The 17973-nt window shown below is 38.7% G+C and overlaps 1 protein-coding gene across 2 annotated transcripts in view; it reads right to left on the bottom strand.

Moving 5' to 3' along the window:
* Positions 1–4624: 4624 nt before the first annotated feature.
* Positions 4625–17973, bottom strand: part of SMPX (small muscle protein X-linked) — a 93336-nt gene continuing 79987 nt past the window's right edge. For both annotated transcript variants that reach the window (XM_020989901.2, XM_020989903.2), the window contains exon 5: positions 4625–11012. The gene's annotated coding sequence lies outside the window, so the exon portion shown is untranslated. The remainder of the gene's footprint in view (positions 11013–17973) is intronic.

Below are 17973 nucleotides of genomic sequence, written 5' to 3'. Positions count from 1 at the left end.
TCATTTTTGTTTATAAAATTAAAGAGTCATTTTTGTTCTAGAAATTATAGAAACTAGGTGGCCCAGTGGATAGAACACAGTGTCTGAAGTCAGGAAGACCTGAGTTCAAATTCAACCTCAGATACTTACTAGCTGTTTGACCCTGGGCAAGTCACTTAACCTTTTTTGCCTCAGTTTCCTCATCTGTAAAATGAGCTGGAGAAGGAAATGGCAAACCCCTCCAGTATCTTTGCCAAGGAAACTCCTAATGGTATCACAAAGAGTTAGACGCAACTGAAATGACCAGACAACAACAAAATAGTTAGGAAAGACCTCAGTGTTCATTTATTCTAAACTATTTCTGAACAGAAATCCCATATGTGACATCCCCAGTATCCACCTTCTTCCTAAAGTAGCCTATTCCACTTCCCAACAGTTCTAGTTAGTAAGTTTTTTTGATACCAAACCAAAGAATCCTTCTCATCACCTTCAAGCTACTGTTCCAATGAGCTCTCTCTAGCCTTATTTTTCTCAACTTCTCCATCTCATTAACATTAGAACTGTCTCCTTCTTCTGTGTACCCCTTTCTCTCATGGCATTCACAATACTGAACTTTAAGACCTCCTGCTATCACTGTGACCAGTCCCTCTATGTTTCAGGTTCTGTTTCCTCCTTCTCCTCCTCCTAACAACAACAACAACAATAAGTAGAATTTATATAATGATTCAAAATTTTCAAAGCACTTGACAAATTTCTCCCTTTATGCTCACAGCAACCCTGGGAGGTAGATACTATTATTACCACTATTTTACAGGTGAGGAAACTGACACAAACAGCATTTTAATGAATTATCATGGGTCACAGAGCGAGTTAGTGTCTGAGACCAAATCTGAGCTCAGGCCTTCCCGACTACAAGTCCATCACTCTATTCATTGTGCTGCTCAGGGGCCTCCTACCCTCTTAAATTAAGTGTCTATCTTTGGCTTTCTCTCCAAACCAAACACTGTCTCTTCTGGTGCTCTTCAACCCTTCCCGTGGCTTCAGTGTTGGCCAATTATGCAGACAAATTCCAAAACTGTATTTCTGCTTCTTGTGAGAGTTTGAGTTTCTCACTTGAAATTGCCTGTTGGATCCTTGTACCTGTTTATTATACTAGTGCCTCAAATTCAGTGTATCTCAAGCTAAGTTCATCATTTTTAAAAGTTGTCCCTACGGTCTCCATTTTGGTTGAGTACACCACCGCTTTCCCAGACACTTAAGTTCAAGCCTTGTAGTCCCCTTTGGCTTTTTCCCATCTGTCATCTCAATTCTGTCTGTTAGCAATGAGCTGCGGCCCGTGGGCTCAACTAGAGCTTTTGTTGTTATTGTTGTTGTTGTGGCTCAGCTGTGCCTGACTCTTCATGAACACATTTGGTGGCTTCTTGGCAAAAAAAAAAAAAATGGAGTGGTTTGCCATTTCCTTCTCCAGCCCCATTTTGCAGATGAGAAAACTGAGGAAAACAGCACGAAGTGACTTTCCCAGGGTTATATAGCTAGTGAGTGTCTGAGGCTGGATCTGAACTCAGGGAGAGGCATCCTTCTGACTCCAAGCCTTGCGCTCTATCCACCAGGCCACCTAGCTACACATGGGCTCTGTTGGTGCTATGTACCAAAATGAAGGATAAGAACTCCAAATCCAGTAGAGCTGAATGAAGTATTTAAGTCAGCTTTTCAGTGCCTTCTAGTATATCCTGATTAGGCCAACCCAATTCTTATGGGAATCATAGGGCAAGAGATGAGAGAGTGGGGAAGTGGACACCTCCAAAAAGCTTGGAGCAGCTCACCTAGAGCAGTCCCCTCTTTCTCAGTTGTGTCTTGACTTATGTAACTGTGGGAGAGCAGATGCCTGAGTGTCCCTAAAAAACTTGGGTAGTTCCTAGCCGGGTCTCGTACAGCTGGGAAGGCAGGACACAGAGTACATCCAAGAGTAAATCTATCCCAGTCTGTTGCAGCTGCTTTGGGGACTTGGAGGTTTTCACAGAAAAGACTCCACAGCTAATCGTGCTCAAAGGAGTAGGCCTTTATTATGTCTGTGTTTTAAATCACACAAAGGAGACGTATAAGAACCAAAATAAGATACCTCAGAGTGGGCAGAGATGATCAAGGTTAACCAAGGGCAAATGTCCGGTTAAAAGCCCTCCCCTGTATATTCCAACAAACACGTAAACAAAACTGGATAACGAATAAGAAATGCAGAGAAACAATTATGAGCACCTTCATCAAAGCCCAGGACTACAGAATAAGACATCTAGGGATCTGCAGGTACTGAGGGAGGGTCTTTCCAGAAAAGTCATTGTGAGTTCAACTTAACAATTCAAAAGTTTCATAGCAAAAATATGAAACTAGGGGCAGCTGGGTGGCACAGTGGATAGAGCAACAGCCCTGGAGTCAGGAGGACCTGAGTTCAAATCCAACCTTAAACACATAATACTTCCTAGCTGTGTGACTCTGGGCAAGTCACTTAACCCCAACTGCCTCACTTAAAAAAAAGAAAAAGAAAAAAAGAAACTGCCTACAATCATTCCCATTCTAATTTTCAGTGTCTTCCCAACTCCAGGAATTTTCACTAACATGGAATGCTCTCCCTCCTCATCTCCACTCTCTGGCTCCCCAGGTTTTCTTCAAGTTCCAGATAAAATCCCACCTTCTGCAGGAATCTTTTTCTTATCCCCCTTAATGTTAGTGCTTTTCCTCTATTGATTTATCCTGTATATCTTGTTTGGAAATAGCTGTTTGCATATTGTCTCCCACATTAGGCAGAATTCCGTAAAAGCTGGGACTGGTTTTTGCCTTTCTTTATATCCCAGAACTTACAGCAATGTAGAACAACATAGTAGTAACAACATTTATTCTTTTTTTTTTCCTTTTTAGGCAATTGGGGTTAAGTGACTTGCCCAGGGTCACATAGCTAGTGTCAAGTGATTGGTCTGAGGTCGGATTTGAACTCGGGTCCTCCTGACTTCAGGGCCAGCGCTCTGTCTACTGTGCCGCCTAGCTGCCTCCCAGAATTTAATTTTTTTTAATTTTTTTTTATTTTGGCTAGGTAGTGGGGTTAAGTGACTTGCCCAGGGTCACACAGCTAGTAAGTGTTATGAGTGACAACATTTATTGACTGACTGATAGACTGAAAAGGAAGGAATTAGACTTAGACATTTTATATCATATGTCACAATAAGCTCCTAAAGGAAACGTGACCTAGATATAAAAGGTCACATTATAAACAAATTTGAAGAACAGGGAAGGAGATGAGCAAAGGCTCCTGGCCAATCAAGGGATTGAGAGGATCGAAGGAGATACATGTACAATTTTGACTACATAAAATTGAAAAGCCATTGCAGTTAAATTTAGAAGGAAAACAGTTACTGGGGAAGCATCTTTATAGCAATTTATCTGTGATATGATATCCAAAATATGTAGGAATCTCATTCAAATACATTTGAAAAGAATCATTTCCCAATAGATAAATTAACAAAGGAGATGAATAGGCAATTCTCAGAAGGAGAAATGCAAGAAATGAGCAACTATGTGGGGAAAAAAATGTTCCAAATCACTAATAGAGCAATGAAAATCAAAATAATTCTGAAGTTCCTCATATCCATTCAACTGACTAATGTGACAAAAATGGAAAATTACAATTGTGGAGAGGATATCCTATTGTGGGAAGAGAGCCGCACTGTTGGTGGAGCTATGAACTTGTCCAGTCATTCTGGAAAGCAATTTAGAACTATACCTAAAAAGTCACTAAACCAAGCAATACTATAACTGAACATATGCCCCAAAAAGATCAAAGATAGAGGAAAAAGAGCCACATGTACAAAAATACTTACGACAACACTTTTTGTTGTAACAAAAAACTGGAAATTAAGAGTGCCCAACAATTGTGGAATGGCCCCAAAAAATAGGGTATATGAATGTAATGGATTATTATGGTGCAAGAAAAAATGATGAAAGAAATTTACTCGGAGACTTTTATGAACTAATGAAGACTGAAGCGATGACAGAAATTATTATTTTCTATTAGATTAATAACCAATTATTAAATTGGGATTAAGGCTTTTTCTCTCTATTTCTTTATTTAGGGACCAGCCACCATAACTCAGTCTCTGAAGGACATTTCTGATAAATGAGATTGCCCAAATCCTTTGGAATACTTATCCTTGATCTTGGTTAGGACCCAACCCAAATAAGAGACCTTACTTCTGTTTAGAGTGTAAACAGAATCTAATCTAGGTGAATTCCAGCTCCAAAGTGTAAAGTCTATGTCCTTGCACCTCTTCCCCCATGCACGTTAGAATTTAGGGTAACCCCATTCATGAAGGAGAAAATCCATCAGAGTGGTCCGGGTAGAGATCAATTCCTTTGTCCAGACTGTTGGAGGTGGCTGAGTCTCATAGATCAAGCCAATAGCAGGAGGAGCTGAAGGCTTTCAGCCCACCTCCTCATTTGAAAATCTACCACCTCATTAGTTGTTCACCAATCAGGGTTGATTTTTACCTGTCAGGACACTCCCCTTTCTAAGGTGCCTTTGGTTGTCAAGAGAGACGAAAGATTGTCAACTTATTGATTATTAGCTAGCCTTTTTAATAAATTGATTATTAGCCAGAAACTCTGTCTTTTGGGATTTTCATTTATTACAGTGATAAGAACTAGGAAAACAATTTATATAATAAACGAAGAAAAATGACCTTGATGCTTGGAGAACTATGATCAATGTAATGAGCAATCATGACTCCAGAGGACTGATGACGAAGAGTGTCAACCACTTCAAAATAGAGGTAATCAACTCAGGGTACAGAATGAGACATCGACAAATGGATATATTTTGCTTGACTATATGCAGTTATTTTTTTACCTAAGGGATATGCTTTTTAATTGGTGGGACGATGTTTGTGGGTAAAGTGCAATTAAGAATAGTAATGTCATAAAAGAGGGAAAAAAGAAAGAAAAGAGTATAATTAAAGAATTTTTTAATGCAAGGAAGAGAAAAGGAAGTTCAGAGGGCCATAGAGAGCAGGAGAGCTTTGAGGCTATGTTGATTATTATTGCTTTAAAAACGAAGCTTTATGTAATAGAGATTTGCAGTTTCATATAGAATGTTCTTCTGTTATTCTCCATCTATGCAAGTGCCCATGCTTGTCAGTGTTTGTCAAGAACCTGACTAAGATGAGGACCTCAAAAAGGAGCTATTCCTATCATTTGGATAGATGGCAAAGATTTCTGGCCATTCCTAAATACCACCTACTCAAGGTCTTCATCTAGCTCATTGTTAGTGCTAAATCAATATTAAGGAGTAATAACCTTAACAACAACAAAAACAATACCTAGCATTTATATAGCACCTACTATGTTCTAGGTCTATGCTAAGCACTTTACAAACATTATCTCATTTGATCCTCACAACCTCGAGAGGTAGGTGCTATTATTATCCCATTTTATAGTTTAAAAAATTGAGGCAAACAAAGGTTAAGTGACTTGTCCAAAGACATGCTGCTAATGTCTCAGGCCACATTTGAACTCAGGTCTTACTAACTCCAAGCCTAGTGCGCTATCCACTGTGGCATCCGGTTAACCTTACATAACTTATCAAATGAGACACAGTATCCTAAGCACTTTGTAAACCTTGAAGTACTATATAAATATTGTTGTTGTTGTTGTTATTGTTGTTGTTCTTCTTCTTTCTACTACAGATCCCACGAAGCCACTTAGGTTCAATCTTCCTGTTCTCGCAATTCTCTTTCCCCTTTCAAATCTATACATCCAATGGGAATCTTGCTCTTTCCACTAAGGGAATAGTAACAATTAGAAATTATATTGCAACTCCTTTGTTTGAGTCTTCAGATGAAGGAAAAAGTCTTTTTTTTTTTGTCCTGAATCTATAATATAGCACTTGGGGAACAGAAATAGTAAAAAAATTTTTTAAAGAATTTCATCATTTGATATTTCACATTCACTTTATTCAGTGATACCACTAATTTTTTTTTTTTACTGAAGAAATCAAATACTGGGAGATCCCATCCTGGACAATGATAAAGGGTGATGGACTTGAAGCTGAAAATATCTCAGGCTTTGAGATGGTAGCTTGTGTGAAGTATTTTTTCTTACTTTGACAAAAACTTTTAGGTAAAAATATTGTCATGACTGTAACCTAATTCTATCACTAAATCTTTTTTTATAATGGGTATGCATTTATTTAGACAGCATGATGACTTCAGTACAGGATCTAAGCAGGTTTAGTCATTTCCTCAGAGGGGAAAAACGATTTTCTATTCATGAGCAGAAGGGACTTTCTCTCCTCCCAAGGTGCACAGGTGATTCATGAAGAAGGAAAATATACATTATTGGTTCCCAAATGGCATATAACTACATCCTCTTCCACGACAAGCAAGGAGGCGTTGTAATTTCCTATGAGTCTCCTTTGGTCCATGCTAATTTCATACATTTTATATCAAGGCAAAATCTCTAAGGAGCATCAATTACCAACTTAAATACAGTTTCTATATAAAGCTAGATAGCAAAGTATTGCTATAACACTCTGGAATTTAAGGAAATCAGTTGTTGTTAAAGTCTGTATTTCCTTTAAATCCAAATGAATCAAATTCTCTTTATGTTCTAGGGCCTCCGTGACTAGTCTTGTAGGGAAGGAATTCAATGCTAGGAGATTCCAAGAGATGTGGGAGAAATCTTACGTGTCATCATAGATCTAAAGATGGAAGGGCCATTCAAAGTCAAGTAGTTCAAACTCATCATTTCCCAATTCCAAATTTCCTTAACTGACTTGTACAAGGTGACTCATGACCAATTGCCTCACTGAAAAAGACATGAATGAAATGCATGGATGCTCTTTTCAACTGTTTGAAGGTGGTAATTAAAATGAAAGATGTGTATGGGCACTTATTGTCACAGATATCCATTAAGTGTTGGAGTAAATATATTAAAAACAATAGCATTAGCTAACATTTAAATAATGTTTTAAGGTTTTCAAAATACTTTAAAAGATTATCTGATTTTTTCCTCATGACAACTTTATGAGATAGGTATTATTATCCCCATTTTACAGGTGAGAAAGCTGAGGCAGAGAGAAGTTAAGTGACTTGCCTACAGTCACAAAGTTCACAAATGTCTGAGGCAAGATTTTAACCTCAAGTCTGCCTAATCACTACATCAACTCATTGGGCCACCTAAATGTGTTCCTTAGCACTAGGTAGCCACACATGGAATATTAGGGGCAATTTATAACAAGGAATTTTTAAAATACTAAAATTACTATTGAGTACTATTGAGCCTTGCACATCCCAATGTTTGTCTGGGTTTTTTTAACTTTACATAGCAGTCTTTCCAAACCTTCCATACTGTTATACAACAATACACCCTCTTCCTTTCACTCTGGCCATTATCATATTGTAGAGTTTAAATCTGGATCTTTCTTTTTTTTTTAAAGGAACTTTTATTTAAAGATGTATCTGTTATTTGAAAAACGTAAGGTTCATTATAGAGCATAGAATCTGGTATTATGGTGCAACATAGTTCTAAATGGGATATGAAATAATGCCCAATGTTATACTTTCCTTTCTCAAACCAGAAACATTCCTGATTTCTCTTTCACTTGATTTCATGTCAGTCACTTGTACTTTGGGTTTTTCCCTATACTTTTCCAAGACCTTCATAGCAACTGGCTAAATATTTGTAGGGAACAGAAATAAAAATGAAGGCAAAACCTTAGTGTACCATGCGGCATGTATATTTTTCAGAGGCCATTTTGAAGCAAAATGTGAGCTCAATATAACTCCTCTGATAGGACATGATGGATCTTCTCCTTTCATTGTCAAATGAATTTTAATCAAATAAAACACATAGATATTAGCCAACTTACAAAACCTATTTAAATCATTCTAATGACTGGTTAGTATAGTGTTGCAAATCTGAATTGGCCACTTATATTAATAGACGGAAATTCTTTTAAATAACTTTAAACAGAAATCCAGTTCCTAAACTGCCCGTGCATAATAACTTAAGAATACAACTGAAGAATATAATTCTTCAACACAATTAAATAATATAAACTCTGACTGGAGCCCCCTGATGAAATTAAAATAATTAATTAACATGACTAGAACAAGGCATTTAAGGTGTTTTTTTTTAAATGATGAGGTCTCTTTGTGAGAATATTTAATAGAAATAAAAGCTGTTTTAGTTTTAGTTTGCATTTATCGAAGATGAAAGCGCAACTGATATTGCTTCACTAACCTTCAGCTCTGTAACAGAATCCATGGAGAATTATTTTACATTTGTAATTAGCTTAAAATCTGATACTGAAAATGTTAAGAATTGGGTTGATGAAAACAAAGTAGGGATCATTTCATTCTTTGTACCATCTATATCCCTGGCACCCAGCATAGTGCCTCAAACACAGTGGGTATTTAAATGACTGCTTCTTGATGAACTGTTCGATTGATGGGTATGAAACCCAGTTTATTAAGAGAAGTATCTGTAGACACTCTACACAGTGGTATTCTTTCCAACTTGGGAAAATGGGCATTGTAGTTATAACAAAGTATGAAGAGACTGTCTTTCATACATGTTAGGTTCCTAACAGTTCATGTTAATTTTTAAAAATCATACAGAATTTGAAAACAAAGAGTAGCAACTTCCAAATTCACAACTCTTCATCCCAAGAAAGGTGATAGCCTCCCATATGTGAAGTGGAACAGACAAGTTAATTTGCAAACCCTACTCCCCAGGAGCCTCAGCCTTTGAAGCCTCCCGACAACATGAGAAATTTGCCTGACCCCTGTCAGTGAGCTAGTTAGGCTTTGAGGGAGCCACAAATAATAATTTACTTGGTTATAAACTCCTTGCGGTCAGAGACCATGTACTACATCATCTTTGCGTCCCTAGGGCCTGGTACTGTTTTGTTCCTGACAACAGCAGGGGCTTATAGCTGTTGGTAGTTATCTCTATTAATTTATTTTTTGTTTTGGGTAATACTAGGTATAGCCTAAAAAATAATAATTACTTAGTCTTATTCAGTGTCTTAATTATAAGGGAAAATAATGTTTCCTCTACATTTGTACTTTCCATTTTTATATTTGTAGACACCATATTTTATTGTGTAACCTGCAGCTCAAATCCATTTGCATAAGACTCTCCTTATTAATGGCGATTGATTATTCAATGCCCATGCCTGCATGAGGGACAGAGTTGAAAAGAACTTGAGAGAGAAAGAAGACATATGATTCCAGATTCTATTCAGTCCCTTAAAGAGAGAGAAAGACTGTGGGAATGATCCATATCTCAACCACGTTCCTGTTCCCAGTTTACTGCACTAGAGAATTTACCCCTGAGCAATTCTAGGATTCTTGGTTGATCTGAGATATCTTGCTCCCAATGGAAGAGCTCATTCATTCTATGTATTGTCTGGTGCATTCTCATCTGCATACTTTCTCTGATTTCTATTTGTCATGGGCTTGGATAAATGGACTTATTTGCTTTATGCTGTGTGTGTTCTTTGTGGCATTTGATGGGAAGGAAGTCAAGACTTGGATTGTATAGCTTGGGACATCACTTCCTTGTTCAGGATTTGTGATAAGGAGCTCAGTTTAAAGCTAGAAATTATTTCCCCTAAACTTAAATACTTAGGGAATGGGGAAATACAGATTTAATTCTAGCCTAGCACCCTTTCTCTGAGGCAAGTGTAGTGGCCAGCCTCTGATCCTGATCTCCTGCTTCTCCTCCTGGTAAGAATCAGTCTCCCCTGGAGAAGGGTAGGTGGAGAAGGCTCTAGAGATATATATCCATACCTCACTGAAAGCCAAACCTAGACAGACTTATGTGTACATATGTAAACCTATGCGGACACCACACCGTACTTCTCTACAATTGGAAGAAGTGGGTACTTTAATGTCCAAGTTATAACCACTAACCAGCTGCAGCCTACCTGGAATTTTCAGTAATAGCAATACTTTGTCCAATTAGTCAGAGCACATAAACTAGTAAATCTGTAAGATCTAACTGCTTGTCCAATGTTACCAATGAGTAGCTGACTACTACCAGCTGACTACTACCGATTTTACAGCCTACCACTGAAAGACAACTTGTATTGCCCTATCTTAATGATGCAGTGGAAAAATAACTGAATTTAGAGTCAGAGGACACAGGTTCAAATCCCAGCTCTGGGCTTTACTAGCTGTGTGATCTCAGGAAAGTCTCATAATTTCTCCTGGCCTCAGTCTCCTCACTTGTAAAATGAGAGGAGTTATCCTAGATGACCTTTAAGGTTCCTTCTAGCTCTGGATTCTGATCCTTAATAAATCATTATCCCATTGTCACTCTAAATATCCTTCCTTTTAGAAAACTATCAACTGAATATTCAGCTCCTTGGGCCAATGTTAACATTTCTGTCTGGTCATCAGGGAGCCAAATGGGACCTCCTTGGTTAAGGCAAAAACGTGGTCCATTGTCTAGTCTCTAATATTTCTATCCCATTATTTCACCTTGAGAAGTATGTCAACATGACAGTATACCAGATTAACTGGGTCTTGATTTACGTTCTACATTTATTTGACATTTATTTTTAGCTAATAAAAAGTTTTATTGATGTAGTTATGCAAGTGGGAGAACTAATATTCATTTTATTCCTTTTAAATATTGATAAAATATCATGAGAAATGGTTGATATGACTTCCAATGAGAATGAATGTGATTTAACAATCTGTGTTTCCATTCATCAGATTGTAACTTGTTTTAAAACAATCCCTCCCCTGCCCCCAAACAGGTTTTTGCCTGGATGCTTTTCTCTGCAGGTGCCATAAGCATATTTTAAATTAAGAATGGTGGCCAACAGGAAAGAGAAGATATAAATGTATAAATAGAATGTTTCTTCTGGAGTCTCTGGTATTCAGGAAGCTCATACTCTTCATACAAATATATAAAATATTTTAGTGATCTACATTCATTGGAATCCATTCCTTTTTCTCCTTAGGTCTTCAAGTCAGGCCCTGCAAAAGGAAAAACCAAAGAATTACTTTTTAGTTTTCACAGGTTATTTTTAGGAGGAAGTTCATAAATAAATCAGGGCAGAAACAATGAAAAACTGAAGCTCCAGCTTTCCTAGGACACAACATCCCCTCAACTCCAATAATCAAAGTGAACTCTAAAGGGAAGGTTTGTACCATCAGCATCTATCCAGGTAATTTAATAGACTGAAGATACATGGAATGATTTAAAACTCAGGGTTTTTTACTTGCATATAATAAGTAATGTGTGAAATGGAATTCCATTTGGGTAATTAGGAAAGATAATCCTCACTTGTGTCTCAGGAATAAAATAGGGATTGTTTGGGGGGAAAAAAGTTACCCAGAGGTAGGTTGTGGCTTAACCAGGGTCACGTGTTCAGTATGTGTCAAAGGCGAAACTTGAATCTGGGTTTTCCTAGCAGCAAGGCCAGCTTTCTATCCACTCTGCCACTGATGCTTCTTAGTAATCAAGACAAAAATATCAGAAAGGGTCCTCTTGCAACTTTGACAACCACTGATGGAGTAAGATGCCCTCCTTTGGGGTCCTCCCCACATCTGCAATTCAAGAGGATGCTTGAGTGCTTCTCTGTTCTAAAGATTGTCATACTAAAGATGCTGTCCATCTCGAGAGAAAGAACCACTGCCACATAGTAGCTGTGTGACCCTGGGCAAGTCAGTTAACCCCAATTGCCTTGAGAAGAAAAAAAGAAAGAAAGAGAGAGAGAGAGAGAGAGAGAGGGAGAGAGAGAGAGAGAGAGAGAGAGAGAGAGAGAGAGAGAGAGAGAGAGAGAGGAAGGAAGGAAGGAAGGAAGGAAGGAAGGAAGGAAGGAAGGAAGGAAGGAAGGAAGGAAGGAAGGAAGGGAAAGAAAGAAAGAGAGAAAGAAAGAAAGAAAGAAAGGAGAGAAAGAGAGAGAGAGAAAGAAAGAAAGAAAGAAAGAAAGAAAGAAAGAAAGAAAGAAAGAAAGAAAGAAAGAAAGAAAAGAAAGAAAGAGAAAGAACTGGTAGAGCCTAAATGCAGATGGAAGATACTTTTCTTTACTTTCTTTATTTTCCTTTGGGCTTTTTTGTCTCTGTTTTCTTTCACAGCATGACTTACATGGAAATGTGTTTTGCATGACTACACATGTATAGCCTATGTCAAATTGCTTGCCTTCTCAGCGGGGGCAAGGGGAGAGAGGAAGAGAATTTGGAACTCAAAATCTGAAAAAAGGATGTTAAAATTGTTTTTACATGTAATTGGGAAAAAATATTAAATTACAAAAAAACAGATTATCATGCTTACAAAAAGTTAATCTCAATTTCATTCTTCAGTCATGATTGCACTAAGAAGGCTATATAACATGCTCAATATCTTCTCACCTTTTAATTGTCACTGGCTGAAGAAGAATGAAAAGAAAGCCAATGAGAGAGACCATTAAAGCCCCAAATTATGATTCTGGTCATATGGGAACATAGATAATGAGCAGGTTCCTGAGGGCTGTAGTTCAAGATGGAGGTTTGAGTGTGAACAAGGAAGCTCACTACCCCAACTGGGCCCGAGCCACCCATTTGCATACTTGGTTTCCTTGGGCAAAGTATGGATGGAAGCTCAGTAAAATAAAAGGGATCCAGGGTTTTATATACTACTCCCCAATATAGCAGCAATACCCTAGATTTAGAGTTAGGAGACCTTGGTTTAGGGTCCTGACTCAGCCACATGCCAGCTTTGTCACTTGCCCTCATAGTGGGCACATGACCCTTCAGCCTCAGTTTTCTCATGCATAAAATGAAAGACTTCAACAAGATCAGGTGTTAACCATTTTAGAATCATGGACTCCTTTTGCAGTGAGGTAAAACCTATAGACTCCACAGAAAAATGTTTTTAAATACATAACACAGAAGACATGAAATTATAAAGAAAACCAATTATATCAAAATACAGTTATCAATATTTTTTCTATAGTTCACACACTCCAGGTTAAAAACCACTGAACTAGAGAATTTCTAAGGCAGAGGTGGGGAACCTGCAGCCTGGAGGCCACATGTGGCCCTCTAGATCCTCAAGAGCGGCCCTTTAACTGAATCCAGACTTCACAGAACAAATCTAGGTTCCCCACCCCTGCTCTAAGGTATCTTTCATGTCTAAAATTCTTGATGCTACAAACCTATGAGGAGAATCTTTCTTGGACTACCTACCTCATAGGGAAGTGTGAGGATATAATGAGATCATGTAAGTAAAATACTACATAAATTAGAGGAAGCTTGGTGCATAGGATAGACATCTGGTCACTGAGGCAGGAAGACCTCAACCTAAGAACTGCCTCTGAAACTAGCTGTATGATGCTAAGCAAGTCACTTAGCATCGCAACTCTTAGAGGCTGTACACACACATACACACATACACACACACACACACACACACACACACACACACACACACTCACACACACTCATACACACCCAGAGAAGTTGTCCATCTACATTGGGCTTTCCCCCCAGGAGCTTTCAATAATGATGAAATCACAGGAGCAAAGAACAACAAACTATATGTGATATGGCCTCATAATAGAGTGTAGGCTACTTGAGGGCAGGGATTATATTGTTTCTTTTTGGGCTTAGTGTGGTTTCTTATACAGAGTGATTACGAAATAAATGTTTCAAAATGCCTCATCCCATCTCCCCCAAAAACCAAAGAAATAAGTTCAAGTTGTCGATCAAGAAATCAACTAGCATTGATTAAGAATCTAGTTTATGCCAGGCACTCAGCTAAGCACACAGGCAGAAAACTTCCAGGAAGAAAATCTTAGCAGTATTGATTCCAGTTGTACAACTGGAAACAGACACTTTTAATATCAGTCCTTCTGGGGAAATCCTATTCATGGAACTATCTCCAGCCCTTACATTTCTGTAGCTTTCATTTTGCCAGAAATTATACATTTTCAGCCCAAGCAAGCCCATGTTCTACATACAAGCATCCCTCCATGTATAATATAGCTATTATTACTTTTTTATCTTCATAATTCCTAAGAAAACTTCTAAACAGACACTATCTCATCACTCCAGTCTATGCTAGAAATGAAGACACTCTGCTACAACCACAATCAGGAGGGAGCTAAGAAGAGAAGCCCTTCAAGGTCCCCGCTCTTTAAAGTCGTGCCCAGACACATGAGATGGGCTAGTCCCTTAACCTTACTTTTAACTCCCTGAGTCTTACTTGCCTCATTTAAAAAATGAGGATGCACTACCTACCTCATTGGGTTGTGGAGGGACAAGTGTTTTGTTGTAAACCTAAATGTACTATGAAAAAGTGACTTAATATTATGACTGATTGGAGCAAGGAATACCAGGAAGTTTCAGCAAAGAACTATAAAAAACTTTCATGCAGTTGACTACTAAGTGCACTTGGATTCAGACAGGACACAGCAATAGACCCATAACTAGTGTGGGGCAACTAGGGCTTTGTCCCTAGGGGAATGAAATGTAAAAGGTTCTGAAACAACTGAACTTGGTGACTAATTAATAAAAATAATTAGGTAAAATAAGAGCTACAAATGGTACACTTCCTTTACCTAAGATGAGATCCCTTCTGCCTCTTCCTAGTTCTCTCTACAACCCCTGCACATTTTGTGAAGTTTATTCCAAGAGTCAAAATTGTTAGTTGTAATTCAACAGAACAACACCACTAAGATGGGCTATAGCTTCAAGAAAGATAGGCAATGGTCTTTGCTCTCAATTGAAATGCTCCAAGAGATGTTTGAGACATCTTTGTGTCCAAGAGATCTTTGCAGATTTTTGTAATAGCTTACTTATTCCTTCTACCTTCACCCCATATGCCAAAGAGGATACGATGATGCTCAACATTTGCCCCCTGTCAACCTTGAAAGAGGCAACATATATGCTAAAGAAAGACCTACAGTGCCAGGCTCAGAGCTCTAGATTTGGCCGATCACATTGAAAAGGGAAGAAATTGGAATGAACTGGAGGGCTAAAATTGTCCCATTCCGTAAGCCGCACTTGTTGTTTGCGTTGAGTGAGTACAAGTGCATTTGAGCAGAAAGCTCTTTCCTAATGTGCCCTTTAGGAAGGCAGCTTTACTGCAGGGGCCCCAGCTGTCAAATCCTTGCAGGCATGCTATTCTGTTTTGGGATGGCATGTGCAGGCATATGGGGGAATCTGAGGTATTCTACTAATGGCATTTGACCCATGCACTAAAACCCTGAACACATAGAGATTTCAACGTCTAAGCCGTACTTGGGAAATCTTCATTTTACTGACTACAAGAGAATGCACTGAATATTTCTCCTTGTGTCGATCTCTCCTCATTAATCCAGACTGAAAAGCATGTGATGTTTATTTCTTGCCATGATCCATTTATAGATGTGTTACTCACTGCTGCCACAGTCCCCCATGCATCATTTTAGGAAACGTGGATCACTCCATGCCCTTGCTTTCATTCGGTACTTTGACCAGACACTCAGCTAGCTCTACATTGCAGTCGTTAATTTCATAGATAGTGTTAAATCACAAACCTAGAAACACAGTCGAGTTTGAAAAGAGCCAATGGAAAGAAAGCACCATATGCCCCCTGGTGCTGCTTTCAGGAACTGTGTACCAGCCCATGTAACTGAGCACACCGGCCAAGACTCTGAGCATTTGGAAGGCTCCAAGAAATTAGCAAAGGACAGACAGATAATACAGGTTTGGATAAAAGCTGCTTCTCAAAATAGGAAACACCCACAAGTCTAAATTCAACTAAATTCCTATAAAGATTCTTAACTTGGGATCTGTGAAGCTTTTTTGTACATTTTAATGGCTATTCCAATATATAATTTGTTTCCTTTATGATCCTATGTATTTCATTTTAAACATTTAAAAACATTATTCTATGAACATGTCCATAACCTTCACTGGACTGTCAACAGGGCCCATCACACACACACACACACACACACACACACACACAGTTAAGAACTCCTGATCCAGTGTGTACAAGGACCTGTGTTAGAGTCTGGGGAGACAGAGTTGAAGAACAACATAGTTCCTGCCCTTAAGGAAAGTAACCAATCTAATAGTGGCTTTAAGGGGCAGCTGGGTGGTGCAGTGCCTAGGGTCTGGAGTCAAGAACACTTGTCTTCCTGAATTCAAATCTGGACTCAGGCTTACTATCTGTATGACCCTGAGCAAGTCACTTAACCATTTGCCTCAGCTTCCTCCTCTTTAAAATGAGCTGGAGAAGGAAATGGCAAACCACTCCAGTATCTTTGCCAAGAAAACTCCAAAAGAGTTTTGAAGAGTCAGACATGCCTGAAATGACTCAACAACAGCAAAGTGAGTTTAAGAAGGTCACAAGCAAGGGGCTCAGCTACAAGATGGGGTGCAATGGGGCCTAAGGAAAAGTCCAGACAAAGTGTTCTAAGGTAATTGGAGGAAGTGATCCCATTCACCTCAGGGGAGCATGGAGAAGATTATATAGGGAGAATAATATCTGGGCTCTTAACAAATAAACCCAGGGAAATGTGCCTGCTATTAATAACTCTCATGCGTAGAGAACATAACATCATAGGATTTGGAACTGGAAAGGACCTTAGAGGTCATCTAATCCAGGGGTTCTTAACATGAGTGGCCCAAGATAGATTTCAGGGATGGTTGGGAAAATCTTTATTTTCATCTATATTATCTTTTATCTTTATTTTCTGTAACCACTAACTGATATTTAGCATTTCTTTCCATTTATTTAAAAATATTATTCTGAGAAGGAGGTCCATAGGCTTCCACAGACACCAAACGGGTCAATGTCGCATAAAAAGGCTAAGAACCTGGATCTAGTCCAACCAGTGCAGGAGAGGAAATAAAGCCCCAGAGGTCCTGTGACTTGCCTAAGCTGAGACACAACCCTAGGTCTTCTGGCTAAACCAAGAGCTCTGGATACCACTCTGGGTTGTGATTTACCTTAAGGAACTTCATTCTACTGGCTTCTGGCCACTTCAGTCCCAGCTTTAAATTCCAATCCTGCATTCCAAGCACTAGCCATTGTCTTGTATCTTTGTGTTACTTGTAGTAGAGTATGCTTCTTATTCCGTTACTGAAAAAGACCCACTTCCAGGACCAATCTCTAGAGACTTTTTGTGTCTCTCCCAACCTGACAATGAAGCCCTAATAAGAGAATATATTCTTATGTGTTTCAGATAGTTATGGTTCTAAGCCATTTCCCCCCCCCATCCCCGCCCCATTCATTAAGGAAGATAAAGATCTTGGCACAGTGCATAGAATGCTGAGCCTGGAGTTGGGAAATCTCATCTTCCTAAATTCAAATCTGGCCTCAGACACTTACTAGCTGTGTGACTCTGGGCAAATCACTTAACCCTGTTTGCCTCAGTTTCCTCATCTGTAAATAAACTGGAGAAGGAGAGGGCAAACCATCTCTAGTATCTAGTATCTAGTATCTTTGTCATGAGAACCAAAAATGAGGAAGTCAGACAAAACTGGAAAATGACTGACTGAAAAAAATTGTTGCATGAAGTAGCATCTTTTATTCTGGGAGTGAACGAGTACATTAGAATACCTCTAAGGGCCCTTCCAACTCTGTAGTATTCTGCCATCCTAAATACAATGTGGCATAAACCATTGTGATATAGTCAATGAAGTGCTAGATTTGGGAGTCAGAAAGACATGACTTTAATTCCTGTCTCTGACAATTTTTAGCATGTGACCATGAGCAAGTTACTTACTCTCTCCAAGTCTCAAATTCTTCATCTGTAAAGTGGTCATAAGAAAACTGTAGTACTTGCAGGGTTGTTGTGAGGCTCAAATGAGCTGTTGTATGCAAAGCATTTTGCAAACTTCAAAGTATTCTATGAATGTCAGGATATTAGAGGCAGCTACCTGGCTTAGTAGATAGAGTAGCCTGGAGTCAGAAGGACCTGAGTTCAAATACAGCTTCAGACACTTATTAGCTGTGTGACAC

Source organism: Phascolarctos cinereus, unplaced genomic scaffold (assembly GCF_003287225.1).
Source record: "Phascolarctos cinereus isolate Bilbo 61053 unplaced genomic scaffold, phaCin_HiC Scaffold_726;HRSCAF=1367, whole genome shotgun sequence".
In the NCBI taxonomy this organism is placed as follows: Eukaryota; Metazoa; Chordata; class Mammalia; order Diprotodontia; family Phascolarctidae; genus Phascolarctos; species Phascolarctos cinereus.
Note: the sequence above shows the minus strand (reverse complement) of the source record. Positions and strands in the feature narration are given on the sequence as shown.